Raw genomic sequence first — 17,500 nt, forward strand, 5'->3', positions numbered from 1 at the left:
CAATATATATACATATACATATACATATATATACATATACATATATAAATACATATATACATATACAAACTCCAAAACCAGTGAAGTTGGCACGTTGTGTAATTTGTAAATAAAAACATAATACAAGGATTTGCAAGTCCTTTTAATTGTATATTCAGTTGAATAGACTGCAAAGACAAGATATTGAAAGTTCGAACTGAGAAACTTAAATTTTTTTTGCAAATGATCATGAACTTAGAATTTAATGGCAGCAACACGTTGCAAAAAAGTTGGCACAGGGGCATTTTTACCACGGTTACATGGCTTTTCCTTTTAACAACACTCAGTAAACGTTTGGGAACTGAGAAGACCAATTTTTGACGCTTTTCAGGTGGAATTCTTTCCCATCCTTGCCTGATGTTCAGCTTAAGTTGTTCAACAGTCTGGGGTCTCCGTTGTCGCATTTTACGCTTCATAATGCGCCACAAATTTTCAATGGGAAACGAGTCTGGACTACAGGCAGGCCAGTCTAGTACCCACACTCTTTTACTATGAAGCCAAGCTGTTTCGGCTTGGGATTGTCTTGCTGAAATAAGCAGGGGCGTCCATGATAACGTTGCTTGGATGGCAATATATGTTGCTCCAAAACCTGTATGTACTTTTCAGCATTAATGGTGCCTTCAGTGATGTGTAAGTTACCCATGCCTTGGGCACTAATAGACCCCCATACCATCACAGATGTTGGCTTTTGAACTTTGCGCCTATAACAATCCGGAATGTGGACTCGTCAGACCACAGAATTCTTTTCAACTTTACATCAGTCCACCTTAGACGGAAGGCGTTTCTCGGTGTTGTTGATAAATGGCTTTCACTTTGCATAGTAGAGTTTTAACTTGCACTTACAGATGTAATGACGAACTGTAGTTACTGATAGTGGTTTTCTGAAGTGTTTCTGAGCCCATGTGGTGATATCCTTTACACACTGATGTCGCTTTTTGATGCAGTACCGCCTGAGGGATCGAAGGTCTGTAATATCATCACTTACGTGCAGGGATTTCTCCAGATTCTCTGAACCTTTTGATGATATTATGGACCGTAGATGGTGAAATCCCTAAATTCCTTGCAATAGCTCGTTGAGAAATGTTGTTCTTGAACTGTTGTACAATTTGCTCACACATTTGTTCACAAAGTGGTGACCCTTGCCCCAACCTTGTTTGTGAATGACTGAGCATTTCATGAAAGCTGCTTTTATACCCAATCATGGCATCCACCTGTTCCCAATTAGCCTGTTCACCTGTTTGATGAGCATTCCTCAACTTTCTCAGTCTTTTTTGCAACTTGTGCCAGCTTTTTTGAAACATGTTGTAGGCATCGGATTTTAAATGAGCTAATATTTGCAAAAAATATAGTTTTCCAGTTCGAACGTTAAGTATCTTGTCTTTGCAGTCTATTCAATTGAATATAGGTTGAAAAGGATTTGCAAATCATTGTATTCTGTTTTTATTTACGCTTTATGCAAAGTGCCAACTTCACTGGTTTTGGGGTTTGTACATACATACATACTTACATACATATATACAAATAAATATATATATATACATATAAATATAAATATATATACATATATATATATACATACACATACATATACATACACAGGTAAAAGCCAGTAAATTAGAATATTTTGAAAAACTTGATTTATTTCAGTAATTGCATTCAAAAGGTGTAACTTGTACATTATATTTATTCATTGCACACAGACTGATGCATTCAAATGTTTATTTCATTTAATTTTGATGATTTGAAGTTGCAACAAATGAAAATCCAAAATTCCGTGTGTCACAAAATTAGAATATTACTTAAGGCTAATACAAAAAAGGGATTTTTAGAAATGTTGGCCAACTGAAAAGTATGAAAATGAAAAATATGAGCATGTACAATACTCAATACTTGGTTGGAGCTCCTTTTGCCTCAATTACTGCGTTAATGCGGCGTGGCATGGAGTCGATGAGTTTCTGGCACTGCTCAGGTGTTATGAGAGCCCAGGTTGCTCTGATAGTGGCCTTCAACTCTTCTGCGTTTTTGGGTCTGGCATTCTGCATCTTCCTTTTCATAATACCCCACAGATTTTCTATGGAGCTAAGGTCAGGGGAGTTGGCGGGCCAATTTAGAACAGAAATACCATGGTCCGTAAACCAGGCACGGGTAGATTTTGCGCTGTGTGCAGGCGCCAAGTCCTGTTGGAACTTGAAATCTCCATCTCCATAGAGCAGGTCAGCAGCAGGAAGCATGAAGTGCTCTAAAACTTGCTGGTAGACGGCTGCGTTGACCCTGGATCTCAGGAAACAGAGTGGACCGACACCAGCAGATGACATGGCACCCCAAACCATCACTGATGGTGGAAACTTTACACTAGACTTCAGGCAACGTGGATCCTGTGCCTCTCCTGTCTTCCTCCAGACTCTGGGACCTCGATTTCCAAAGGAAATGCAAAATTTGCTTTCGTCAGAAAACATGACTTTGGACCACTCAGCAGCAGTCCAGCTCTTTTTTTCCTTAGCCCAGGTGAGACGCTTTTCGCGCTGTTTCTTGGTCAACAGTGGCTTGACACGAGGTATGCGGCAGTTGAAACCCATGTCTTTCAAGCGTCTCTTGGTGGTGGATCTTGAAGCACTGACTCCAGCAGCTGTCCACTCCTTCTGAATCTCCCCCACATTTTTGAATGTTTTTTTTTTCACAATCTTGACCAGGGCGCGGTGATCCCTATCGCTTGTACACTTTTTCTGACCACAGTTTTTCCTTCCCTTTGCCTCTCCATTAATGTGTTTGGACACAGAGCTCTGAGAACAGCCAGCCTCTTCAGCAATAACCTTTTGTTTCTTTCCCTCCTTGTGCAATGTGTCGATGGTTGCCTTTTGGACAGCTGTCAAATCTGAAGTCTTCCCCATGTTTGTGTAGGCTTCAGAACTGGACTGAGAGACCATTTAAAGCCCTTTGCAGGTGTTTTGAGTTAATCAGCTGATTAGTTTGTGGCACCAGGTGTCTTCAAAATTTAACTCTTACACAATATTCTAATTTTGTGACACACGGAATTTTGGATTTTCATTTGTTGCCACTTCAAATCATCAAAATTAAATGAAATAAACATTTGAATGCATCAGTCTGTGTGCAATGAATAAATATAATGTACAAGTTACACCTTTTGAATGCAATTACTGAAATAAATCAAGTTTTTCAAAATATTCTAATTTACTGGCTTTTACCTGTATATATACATACACATATACATATAAATATATATATACATACAATATACATATATATACACATACATATAAATATATATATACATACACATATACATATAAATATATATATATATATATATATACATACATATATACATATAAATATATATACATACATATATACATATAAATATATATACATACATATATACATATAAATATATATACATACATATATACATATAAATATATATCCATCCATCCATCCATTTTCGACCGCTTATTCCCTTATATATATTAAGTTAAAGTTAAAGTTAAAGTACCAATGATTGTCACACACACTAGGTGTGGTGAAATGTGTCCTCTGCATTTGACCAATTCCCTCGTTCACCCCCTGGGAGGTGAGGGGAGCAGTGAGCATTTTTTTGTTGTTGCAAATAATCATTAACTTTAGAATTTGATGCCAGCAACACGTGACAAAGAAGTTGGGAAAGGTGGCAATAAATACTGATAAAGTTGAGGAATGCTCATCAAACACTTATTTGGAACATCCCACAGGTGAACAGGCAAATTGGGAACAGGTGGGTGCCATGATTGGGTATAAAAGTAGATTCCATGAAATGCTCAGTCATTCACAAACAAGGATGGGGCGAGGGTCACCACTTTGTCAACAAATGCGTGAGCAAATTGTTGAACAGTTTAAGAAAAACCTTTCTCAACCAGCTATTGCAAAGAATTTAGGGATTTCACCATCTACGGTCCGTAATATCATCAAAGGGTTCGGAGAATCTGGAGAAATCACTGCACGTAAGCAGCTAAGCCCGTGACCTTCGATCCCTCAGGCTGTACTGCATCAACAAGCGACATCAGTGTGTAAAGGAACACTTCAGAAACCCACTGTCAGTAACTACAGTTGGTCGCTACATCTGTAAGTGCAAGTTAAAACTCTCCTATGCAAGGCAAAAACCGTTTATCAACAACACCCAGAAACGTCGTTGGCTTCGCTGGGCCTGAGCTCAACTAAGATGGACTGATACAAAGTGGAAAAGTGTTCTGTGGTCTGGCGAGACCACATTTCAAATTGTTTTTAGAAACTGTGAACGTCGACCAAAGAGGAAAAGAACCATCCGGGATTGTTATAGGCGCAAAGTTGAAAAGCCAGCATCTGTGATGGTATGGGCCCAAGACATGGGTAACTTACACATCTGTGAAGGCGCAATGCTGAAAGGTACATACAGGTTTTGGAGCAACATATGTTGCCATCCAAGCAACGTTACCATGGATGCCCCTGCTTATTTCAGCAAGACAATGCCAAGCCATGTGTTACATCAACGTGGCTTCATAGTAAAAGAGTGCGGGTACTAGACTGACCTGCCTGTAGTCCAGACCTGTCTCCCATTGAAAATGTGTGGCGCATTATGAAGCCTAAAACACCACAACGGAGACTGAACAACTTAAGCTGTACATCAAGCAAGAATGGGAAATAATTCCACCTGAGAAGCTTAAAAAATGTGTCTCCTCCGTTCCCAAATGTTTACTGAGTGTTGTTAAAAGGAACGGTGATGTAACACAGTGGTGAACATGCCCTTTCCCAACTACTTTGGCACGTGTTGCAGCCATGAAATTCTAAGTTAATTATTATTTGCAAAAAAAAAATAAAGTTTATGCCCGATTGTAGCTGAGATAGGCTCCAGCGCCCCCCGCGACCCCAAAGGGAATAAGCGGTAGAAAATGGATGGATGGATGGAGTTTGAACATCAAATATCTTGTCTTTGTAGTGCATTCAATTGAATATGGGTTGAAAAGGATTTGCAAATCATTGTATGCCGTTTATATTTACATCTAACACAATTTCCCAACTCATATGGAAACAGAGTTTGTACATACATACACATATACAGTACGTATATATACAGTACATACATATATACGTACATACACATACGTATATACACATACATATATACGTGTATATACATACATATACAAGTATATATACGTATATACATACATATATAGATATATATATACACATATATATACATACATTTATATATACGTATATATACATACATATATATATACGCATATATCCATGCATATATATATATATGTATATATCCATACATATATACGTATATATACATACATATATAAGTATATATACATACATATATACGTATATATACATACATATATATGTATATATACATATATACACATATATACTGTATATACGTACATATATAAATATATACATACATACATAATTATATATACATATACAGACATATATACATATATACAAACATACATAATTATATATACATATATTCTTATATACATATACACATATTCATATATACATACATACACATACATATATATATACACGCATACATATACACATCAATATACATACATATACACATATTTTTACACATATATACACACATATATATATATATACTGTATATACATACATATACTTATATATACATATACACACACACATACATATATGTATGTGTGTGTGTACATATTATAATAAAATAAGGGCTACATAATAAATAACTTTTATAATTTAATCTTAAGAGTATGTGTAAGCTCAACTTCTTCCTTGTTTACTTCTGTGACGACCTCTTCAAGCTTTGTAATCAGAAATATCAAGCACCTAAAGGTCAAACATGGCTAAGTGTGGAGAGAGTCTTTTGCATTTTTCCTATCATGCCTTGCAATTGATTGAAATGGGTGTAATTTTGATTTTTTTTTTATGGTATTGGGACGTTTTTTATAATACCATCAAAGTTCAGTGACCAGTTTGTGTTATGTGTAATGTATTGATTTAATTTTTTTTTTTTTGTTCTGCGCCATGACTTGGAAAGGTTGTTTGGAGTGGGTCATATAAGTACATGCTGTGTCAGGCACTTCAAGAAAGTACACATCAAGCTCACTAACCTGCGTTACTCATGAAGTCCACAGGATGGTGACGATATGCCATCTGTCAGACCGCCAGATAATGAAATGTAATTTGAAATTACACCGCCCGGGCCAGTCTGCTTATTGAACTCCTGCGAGTCTCTCGGGCCATTTTAAAGATCCCGGTAGGTTAATGCCGCCCGCGGGTCATGGTTTGGACACCCGTGCCATACATATATATATATATATATATATATATATATATATATATATATATATATATATATATACACATTGTTCACTCGCCACTTTGCGGTTCACTTACTACAGTCTCAGTGCATCGAACATTTCAAAGTACAATTGAGTACATGGATATTTAGACAAACTTTATTGATCCACAAGGGAAATTAAGTAGGTTTTACAGTGTATAATGTGTTTGAAGAGCTTATGAAATGTTTTAAACGTTGTGTGGAGTAGGTGGAAGCTTTATAAAGAGATTAAAGGTATAAAATATTCATACAAATCATAAACTAAATAGTGTCCCTCTATCACAAATTTCAGTTACAGGTATAACCAACAGAACACTGTATACACAATATATAGAATTAAAAAGCCAAGGTTACTGCAATGCTGATGTATAAACACACAAGCTCCTAACATGGGCATGTTGTAAAATCAAGATAATTGCTCCTCTCGCAAGTTATTAATAGTAACCGCCCCAATATGAGTTAATAGAATGGCTGAAAATAGTCTAGGAGAGTTGCAATAATGCCGTGTTGTATTTTGAAATGTTGGCAAAGGAGGAATGAGTGCATTGCATTGTGAATGAAGATGAAATAATTGAACATATCTGGACGGCGTGGCGCAGTGGTAGAGTGGCCGTGCGCAACCCAAGGGTCCCTGGTTCAATCCCCACCTAGTACCAGTCATGTCCGTTGTGTCCTGAGCAAGACACTTCACCCTTGCTCCTGATGGGTGCTGGTAGCGCCTTGCATGGCAGCTCCCTCCATCAGTGTGTGAATGTGTGTGTGAATGGGTAAATGTGGAAGTAGTGTTAAAGCGCTTTGAGTACCTTGAAGGTAGAAAAGCGCTATACAAGTACAACCCATTTATCATTATCATTTATCTACTGAGATCTCAAATAACGAGCTAAAGAGCGAGGGCAAACTAGAAAACTGCTTGTACTATTTATTAGTAGGCGTGAAGTTATCTATTAAGACTGTGTGTACAATTCATAACAAGTGCGACAAGTGTTGCAGACCGCCCTATTTAGGATTTTACGTGTAGTACTCCGCTTTTACCCTGTAGAAACTCATTTAGGGCCCTATTCTCCAATGCAAAAAGTACAAAACTGTGCAGATTGTGGCTTCGCAGCATTGTTCCCCCTTCCTCCATTATGCGAAATCCTTAAATGTAGGCGTTCCCTGTCAAATCTGGCCTTCCGCGTGTTCTGCAATTGACGTAACTACTTTTGCTTTTACGGGCCTCTGATGCTGGAATAAGTCCAGCGCCTCAAAGAGGTGATTTACGCCACACATAACAAAGTGAAAAAATTAACTTCCAGAAAATTACCAACTCTATTGTAAGCGCTTCAATTGAGACACCTGGAAACATCTATTGAGATTAGTATACAAGGACCATAATGCCATTCACTCTGAATTAACTATCAAAATTCTAAATACACGTGAGTGTAACTGCATTGAAAGAGGGCCGCGCCTATATTGGCTGTGTTTGAACATCCTGGTAGTAACTTTCAATGCATACAACAATTTCACCTGGACCGTGATTGTTGAACTGTGACTATTTAAATGGTTCATATTATGTTCGTTTTCTACATTTAAAACACTTCCTTGTGGCCTACATCACATGCAATGGTGGTGCTTTTGTCAAAATGTTGCATAGATTTTTTTTTGCAGGCCATCTTTAAGCTGCTTTCTGACTGTTTCTTTAGAATTTGGCGTTTTGTGGGCGATCTTTAATTATGTGCTGAAGTCCTCCTCCAGTCCAAGCCGCCTCGACAGCCATGATGTAGTTTTTAGAGCTTTCATATCAAGTCTATTGACAGATATAAGTTCGAACTATACACTGCTTTGCATTAGAAATGGCAACAGCAGAGGATGCATGTACATATACGAGTCAGTCTGCCCCACAACAAAAGGATAGAGGAAAAAAAAAGAACTTACTGATTACAACTTTAGACTACTAAATAAAAACAGAGGACTCGTGCGAAGGAGTAAACTTCTCCCATGAGTGAAGATATTCGGTGACGTAACATTGGCAAAATACGTCACTAAAGTCTCAAATTCCAAATAGTTCATTTGGAGTAAGTTTGGAAGAAGGCAAGATTGTTTCATAAATATCTTCACCATTCCTCAATGGTTTGATTTAAATTTTTCTGGACTAATGGGGATCCCAAACACACAAAAAACAGTACGAACAGGTAAGAAAAGTTAGTTTTGCATAATAAAACCCCTTTAATAGAAAATACATACACAAACCACGTTTCCATATGAGTTGGAAAATTGTGTTAGATGTAAATATAAATGGAATACAATGATTTGCAAATCATTTTCAACCCATATTTAGTTGAATATGCTACAAAGACAACAATATTTGATGTTCAAACTGATAAACATTTTTTTGGGGGAAAATAATCATTAACTTTAGAATTTGATGCCAGCAACATGTGACAAAGAAGTTGGGAAAGGTGGCACTAAATACTGATAAAGTGAGGAATGCTCATCAAACACTTATCTGGAACATCCCACAGGTGTGCAGGCTAATTGGGAACAGGTGGGTGCCATGATTGGAAATAAAAACAGCTTCCCAAAAAATGCTCAGTCTTTCACAAGAAAGGATGGGGCGAGGTACACCCCTTTGTCCACAACTGCGTGAGCAAATAGTCAAACAGTTTAAGAACAACGTTTCTCAAAGTGCAATTGCAAGAAATGTAGGGATTTCAACATCTACGGTCCATAATATCATCAAAAGGTTCAGAGAATCTGGAGAAATCACTCCACGTAAGCGGCATGGCCGGAAACCAACATTGAATGACCGTGACCTTCGATCCCTGTAACAAAAACCGACATCAATCTCTAAAGGATATCACCACATGGGCTCAGGAACACTTCAGAAAACCACTGTCACTAAATACAGTTCATCGCTACATCTGTAAGTGCAAGTTAAAGCTCTACTATGCAAAGCGAAAGCCATTTATCAACAACATCCAGAAACGCCGTCGGCTTCTATGGGCCTGAGATCATCTAAGATGGACTCATGCAAAGTGGAAAAGTGTTCTGTGGTCTGACGAGTCCACATTTCAAATTGTTTTTGGAAATATTCGACATCGTGTCATCCGGACCAAAGGGGAAGCGAACCATCCAGACTGTTATCGACGCAAAGTTCAAAAGCCAGCATCTGTGATGGTATGGGGGTGCATTAGTGCCCAAGGCATGGGTAACTTACACATCTGTGAAGGCACCATTAATGCTGAAAGGTACATACAGGTTTTGGAACAACATATGCTGCCATCTAAGCGCCGTCTTTTTCATGGACGCCCCTGCTTATTTCAGCAAGACAGTGCCAAGCCACATTCAGCACGTGTTACAACAGCGTGGCTTCGTAAAAAAAGAGTACGGGTGCTTTCCTGGCCCGCCTGCAGTCCAGACCTGTCTCCCATCGAAAATGTGTGGCGCATTATGAAGCGTAAAATACGACCGCGGAGACCCCGGACTGTTGAACGACTGAAGCTCTACATAAAACAAGAATGGGAAAGAATTCCACTTTCAAAGCTTCAACAATTAGTTTCCTCAGTTCCCAATCGTTTATTGAGTGTTGTTAAAAGAAAAGGTAATGTAACACAGTGGTGAACATGCCCTTTCCCAACTACTTTGGCACGTGTTGCAGCCATGAAATTCTAAGTTAATTATTATTTGCAAAAAAAAATAAAGTTTATGAGTTTGAACATCAAATATCTTGTCTTTGTAGTGCATTCAATCGAATATGGTTGAAAAGGATTTGCAAATCATTGTATTCCGTTTATATTTACATCTAACACAATTTCCCAACTCATATGGAAACAGAGTTTCTATTATTTAATTACATGTTTTTTTGTTTTTTTTACAGTTAATATCAAACTGTCAGCTCTCACGCTGCATCTCGCAAGCACACAAAAACCACACAAACAGCTGCCTAAGCCCATCGTGAATTGCCACACCTTCACAAATATGTGCACTAAACACAACTCTTTACGTCACAAATAACATCATGGTGGTTATAATACCAAGTCTACAAAGTTCCATTCAGCCAGGAAGAAGATGCTGTGCATAAACACACTACAGCACCATGACAACACACATACGTTAACGTGACAAGCACCGCCTGGTTTGATATGGCTTTTTCAAGTTTTCAGTGTTATCATTTTCATAGATTTCAATGACATTTAAAAATGTTAGTAAAACTCCACGCAAAGTCCGCCTCATAAGTAATGCGCTCGCCTTCATTCATGACTTTAGCACTTTCGCTGGGTGGGCGTGTCTGCAGGCTGGATGGGAGAATACAAATAAGAGAAACATGCGTAACTTAAAGTGTATAAAACAAAAACGGGGAATCGGACCCTTGCTGCACATTCATGTTATCACGCTGTGGCGTTTTGCTATGTTTTGAAACATGCTGCAGACAACTATAATATGTACCACTCATAACTAATAAGCATATATTCAGCATATACATGAAGTGTCATGTCTGTGTAATCATGTTTTTGTTTTAAGTCATGTTGTTGTTTAGTTTCTGTCTTTTCACTTCCTTGTCTGGTCACCATAGCAACCATTAGTTTTCACCTGTCACGTCACGCACCTGTTTCACGTTTTGAGTCACGCACCTGCTTTCACTAATCATGTCCATAGTATTTAAGTTCAGTGTTTTTCAGTTTGTCTTTCTGACGACCTCGCACCCCATACCGCACCATATTTATGCTCTGTTCATGCCTCTAACTCTTTTTTCATGCCGGTTCCATGCCAAGTAAGTTTTTGTTTGTCAAGCCACAGTTAATGTTTTTTTTGTTTAATTGTTCATAGTTTATTCTCCGCCACTGTGCGCGCTTTTTGTTTGATCCTTTTTTTTTGTATTTATAGTTAATAAATAAATCATGTACCTCCATTCCCGTCTCGCCCGTGCCAACTTTCCGCTGCATCCTGGAAAAGCAAACTCTCAAGATCAAGTCCTGACAGTAGGTCGTCAGCAGACCCGCTTTTCCGCACCTGAGTTGGACATTTTCGACGAGGCTTCTTGGGCGGTCCTGTGCGCGATGGAGGAGGAAACGCGGCGCTACTCCTCCATGGAGTATAGAGACTTCATTTGGTCCCAGGACGACACAGCGTCACCTCAGCCGCGGAAGCGCCGCCAAAGACGAAGGACGTCAGGAAGAACTTCCGCGAGCCTGCAGGGCACGCCGCTCCCACATGCCCCTCCCCCTCCGGGCGGAAGCAAGCAGCAGCCAGCCCGGCTTCGCCCTGATGACGTCAAAAACCAGGATTTTTTTTTTCTGAATTCTTTTTGTTTTGATTCCCCGCTCCCCAGGACTCAAGCCACACCCAAGACACAAAACAAATTTTTTTCACCCACTCAATCCCAGGTACAAGAAAGACAATTTGGACAATTTAATGGGGAAGTTTCTGCCCTCCTCCGCCCACCCCTACAGAGAGTTCCAGACCGCAGGGAGCGCGTCTGGTATCCGCCCCTTGAGGGGGGGGCTGGGGTCGGGAGCTGTGTTGGTGGGGTGGCTCGGCATCACCATGCCAAGCCACAGCCTCCCTCACGGCCGCCACCACCAGTCTACCGACCTGTCAAGCCACAGCCTCCAGCACGACCGCCCTCATCAGTCTTTTACCATGCCAAGCCGCAACCCCCAGCTAGACCACCTCCACCTGCACCAGTAGCTCCACGACGCCAAGCTCCGGTACCAGCTCCACGACGCCAAGCTCCGGTACCAGCTCCACGACGCCAAGCTTCGGTACCAGCTCCACGACGCCAAGCTCCGGTACCAGCTCCACGACGCCAAGCTCCGGTACCAGCTCCACGACGCCAAGCTCCGGTACCAGCTCAACGACGCCAAGCTCCGGTACCAGCTCCACGACGCCAAGCTCCGGTACCAGCTCCACGACGCCAAGCTCCGGTACCAGCTCAACAAGCCCAAGACCAAGACCCTCCACGCCAAGTGCCGCCAGTCGCAGCTCCACGACGCCAAGTGCCGCCAGTCGCAGCTCCACGACGCCAAGTGCCGCCAGTCGCAGCTCCACGACGCCAAGTGCCGCCAGTCGCAGCTCCACGACGCCAAGTGCCGCCAGTCGCAGCTCCACGACGCCAAGTGCCGCCAGTCGCAGCTCCACGACGCCAAGTGCCGCCAGTCGCAGCTCCACGACGCCAAGTGCCGCCAGTCGCAGCTTCACGACGCCAAGTGCCGCCAGTCGCAGCTTCACGACGCCAAGACCCGCCATGCCAAGACCAAGACCCGCCATGCCAAGACCAAGACCAAGACCCGCCATGCCAAGACCAAGACCCGCCATGCCAAGACCAAGACCAAGACCAAGATCAAAACCCGCCATGCCAAGACCTAGACCAAGACCAAGACCCGCCATGCCAAGACCAAGACCAAGACCCGCCATGCCAAGACCAGGACCCGCCATGCCAAGACCAGGACCCGCCATGCCAAGACCAAGACCCGCCATGCCAAGACCAAGACCCACGCCAAGACCAAGACCCACGCCGAGCTTCGCCGCCTGACGCGCCACGCCGAGCTTCGCCGCCTGACTCACCACGACGAGCTTCCACGCCTGCCACGATGACGACGCGCCTTCCTCCTCGTCGGCCACGGATATGGCCGCTATCTGGTCGCCCGCCACGCCAAGTGCGCCCACCTCCCAGTCGGCCACGAATGTGGCCATTCCCTGGGCGTCCGACTCGCCTGCTGCAGCGGCGTTCCACTCGCCGCCGCCACCTAACTCTGCCCCGGTGGATACGGGGACACGTGGTCTGGCGACCCACCGCCATGTCCCCCTCCCGCCCTCCCATGACTCTTGTTAATTTTTATGGACATCTGGTATCTGTCCTTAAGGGAGGGGCTCTGTCATGTCTGTGTAATCATGTTTTTGTTTTAAGTCATGTTGTTGTTTAGTTTCTGTCTTTTCACTTCCTTGTCTGGTCACCATAGCAACCATTAGTTTTCACCTGTCACGTCACGCACCTGTTTCACGTTTTGAGTCACGCACCTGCTTTCACTAATCATGTCCATAGTATTTAAGTTCAGTGTTTTTCAGTTTGTCTTTCTGACGACCTCGCACCCCATACCGCACCATATTTATGCTCTGTTCATGCCTCTAACTCTTTTTTCATGCCGGTTCCATGCCAAGTAAGTTTTTGTTTGTCAAGCCACAGTTAATGTTTTTTTTGTTTAATTGTTCATAGTTTATTCTCCGCCACTGTGCGCGCTTTTTGTTTGATCCTTTTTTTTTGTATTTATAGTTAATAAATAAATCATGTACCTCCATTCCCGTCTCGCCCGTGCCAACTTTCCGCTGCATCCTGGAAAAGCAAACTCTCAAGATCAAGTCCTGACATGAAGACAGACATTCCAATTGGATTGTGCTCTCTATTTTGTTTGTAAGACAAGCTTACTAGATCAGCTTTGCGTACGCTATTTAATACGCACACATTTTTGAGACTTGATTAAAAAGGATGTCTGTTATTTTGTCTATACAGCGTGACTGATGATCCAAACCTACCGAAGCTAATTAGATTTGTTTGTAAAATAACTGACATTCACTATGATGGACTCTAAATGCTTTCTTTTAGCTATATTCATCAATAAATATGTTTTAATTTAATACATTAGATAATATTTTACAAATTCAAAACATTTAAATGAGATATTAGAGATAACTAAGACCAATTTAGGACATAATAGGCAAAAGGTTTTAAATGAATATGAGTGTGTGATTCTGGGATGTTGCGGGGCCACAACGATGACAAATGGCTTCATTGTGAGGCAAGCAAGGAATTGTTCAAATGATTGTGATGAATATGTATGCGTATTTCCCTTCACTCCTACTATTTAGACAAACACACTAGGGGTGTCCCGATACAACTTTTGTGCTTCCGATACAATACAGTTGAATATTGGCCGATACTAATATTGATGCGATATGATATCAGCACTAATCGTACATAATCGTAATATTTTGTAGGGTGGAATGTTAGAAAGGTTTATTCAAGTGAAATTGCTCATAAAACAATAGTAGGTATGGAAAACACTAACTTATTTATTACTGATCATCTGCAATGGATTTTTGCTGTCTTAAAGTTGAGGTGGAATGGTAATTAATTTTTGGCATCACCACGTGGTCACAATAATTATTTCAGTTAAGTTAATGATGCGGTAATTTGTATATGGACATGTTTGTTACTGGATACTTTCTAATATGTAACTATAATTATTTTATACCTGTTTATATTGACACCTGCGTTTTAGACACCATTATTGGTATAATAAGGACACTTATTACGCTAGCGTGTGTGCTATTGTGTGCTTAGCTGTTGTGTAGCTGCTAGGTCCTCGTATCTTATAATCTACCATGTTTGTGAATAACTTTACTAAAATACAAGATAATAAGTGAAGTATATTTATATAGCCCTTTTTTTCTTGAGACAAAGCGCTTTACATAGTGAAACCATTATGTACACCTTTTAAGCTACATTTGAACCAGTGTGGTTGGCACTGGGAGCATGTGGATAAAGTCTCTTGCTCAAGGTCACAACAGCAGTGACTCGGATGAAAAAGCAAAACTCGAACCTGGAACCCTCAACTTGCTGGCACGGCGGATCTACCAACCGAGCCACGCCGTCCCAACCATAAACCAACCTTGTGTGCTTTTTGGAGGACATTTAGATGTTAACTGGCTGTCCAGCTTTGCACAAATAAACATGCTGCAGGACTGCATGTACCCGGGGCTTATACTGCATCAGAAATTTAAGATGCAAACATACATAATTCGAAACTTGTTTTCTTGCTGATATCAGACCAAAATTGGATCGGGACACCCCTTTAACAAGCACATACACAGCACAAGTGTCAAAGGCACACGGTCACAAAATATGGTGAAGCTGAAATTAAGTACAGTACTGCACAAGGCTTGTCTTAGCACGGAATACAGCAACGGAAAATGCACAGCACACTGTTCATTTAACACAGTCACACAGCACAAACCCACAGACAGACACTTACACTCACAATAGAATACAGGACAAACACTAAAAGCTCACATGTTAGGTTTGTGTTTACAAAAATAGTCAAAGACATCCAAAAGAAAGATACAATCATTACTCACACCATCAGCATATAACACTCAGACAACGTTGACAGTGAATTTGTCATCAAACCTGGGCAAAAATGTTGTTTTTAAACCTAGACTATGCCAATTTACTTTGTAAAAATGTGATGAATATATGAAAAATATAGCTATATTTTTTAAAACAAGAATTGCTTTGGTGCCCTGAAGTAAGGCAGGGTGCAACAGCATGGCCTCACACAGGGGTGTCCAGATGCAAGGAAATATTTACCTTTGATATTCTGATATTTTGATAATTTTGTAAAAAGGCCCAAAAAGAAACGACATTCCTTATTTGAAGCTCAATATTTGTATTATCATTAGTTATGAGTAAGGATGCGTTACGAAACTCCATATGGAAAAGGTATCATAAAGAAAGCAAATCAGTATTGGTACCTCATTTTGGTGTTTTACTATTAAGTTAGAGGTGCTGAAATTAGGCGAAAATTTGGTACAGTTACCACCGAGTCAACTGTTCCGCGAGTGTTACTTTCTCTGTGTTCTGTATTGCTGCTGGTTTTACAGTAAAATGTATGTTATATTTCACATCATATTTTTGTTATGTCTTTTTATATGATATTGTCTTGCATCTAAAACCAATATAAGCTCTGATCCAATCAGTCCTTGTGTGTTTACTTGTGCAAAACTGGACAGCCAGTTAACATCTAAATGTCCTCCAATGCACACATAGTTGGTCTTTTCTTGTATTTTAGAAACGAGGGCTATACTATAGGCTACTAAGAGCTAGCAGCTACACGACAGCTAAGCACAAAAAAGCACACCAGCTCGACATACAAAATAAATTGAACAATGTTGACGTCTAAAACACGACATTAGTTAAAAAGTCTCCAAGGCAGACGCTTACTAGAAACTATCCAGTAACAAACGTGTCCGCATCATTCAACTTACTGCATCATGAGTTGGACTTTAATGAATTATGTGACCACTAAATGTTGCCATAAAACAAATTACCACTTAACTTCAAAAGCATATATCTGTCATAAGGTCAATGTTTTTCACTTGATTCAGTCTTTTTGTAACATTCCACACTACAAAATAATGAAAGCATGTACTATGATTCATGCTGATATAGTTTGGGATTAATATCGGTATCGGCCAATACTCAAGTGTTCAATATCGGTATTTAAATGACTACTGTGTTTAAATTCCATGTCACTGATTTTTTTTAGTCTTCACATTGGCTCTTTTTGCTCTATTTTTAAAAAATAATTTTGCTCTTTGATTGTATTTCCACTATGTGCTGCACTTCGGACACCCCACGCCTAATTAACACCGTGCACCAGTTGCTGTTAATGCAATATTTAAATGGTCAGTAATTTTGCCCATGAATGAAATAACATGGCGTCACAGCCACATTGCTGGAACATTATGTGCTGCACAGCTGATCATGTGTAACAGCAAAACATCAAAAACACACTATTTGATTCACAGAAAAAGAAAATGGCACATGTGTCTGTTAATAAAGCATTAAAGACCAAAAGACATTGTTAAAATATGACATCGTTTACAGGGAAGGAAACCTCATGCCATGCAAATTTTCAACAGTAAACATCACATTTTTCTTCTAGAAATGGCTCAGTTACGCACAACTTATCTTGGTTTTATATATGTAAAGGTAATTAAAGCGGAGGCCAGTTTAAAGAGCAAGGCTGATGTAAACACATCGAACACATTAACATAAATTCTTGCAAATATTGGTTGATGCCTTACACACACAAACATCATATTCTAGCAAAAGCATGCACATGCACGTGCACAAACTGTACAACACACATAGAGCTGGACTGAGAGAGGAGTAGAGGCTCCCCGCTCGACTGAATGAGGGAGGAGCGTGGGGAAATATGAGGAGGAGGAGGCCCAAAGGTTCAACATGAGGTCGCATGGGGTCAGAGGTCGAACAGGAAGAGCTGTGAGGAAGAAGAGCAAGTGACGGGAGGAGGGGGAAGAGGCAGC

The 17,500-nt window shown here is 40.5% G+C and overlaps 1 protein-coding gene across 7 annotated transcripts in view; it reads right to left on the minus strand.

Annotated features, from left to right (window-relative positions):
* The window catches only part of ank1b (ankyrin 1, erythrocytic b), a 302,181-nt gene that overhangs the window by 31,936 nt on the left and 252,745 nt on the right, over positions 1 to 17,500 (minus strand). The gene's annotated exons all lie outside the window — the stretch shown is intronic.

This window comes from Nerophis lumbriciformis, linkage group LG32, assembly GCF_033978685.3.
Source record: "Nerophis lumbriciformis linkage group LG32, RoL_Nlum_v2.1, whole genome shotgun sequence".
NCBI lineage: Eukaryota > Metazoa > Chordata > Actinopteri > Syngnathiformes > Syngnathidae > Nerophis > Nerophis lumbriciformis.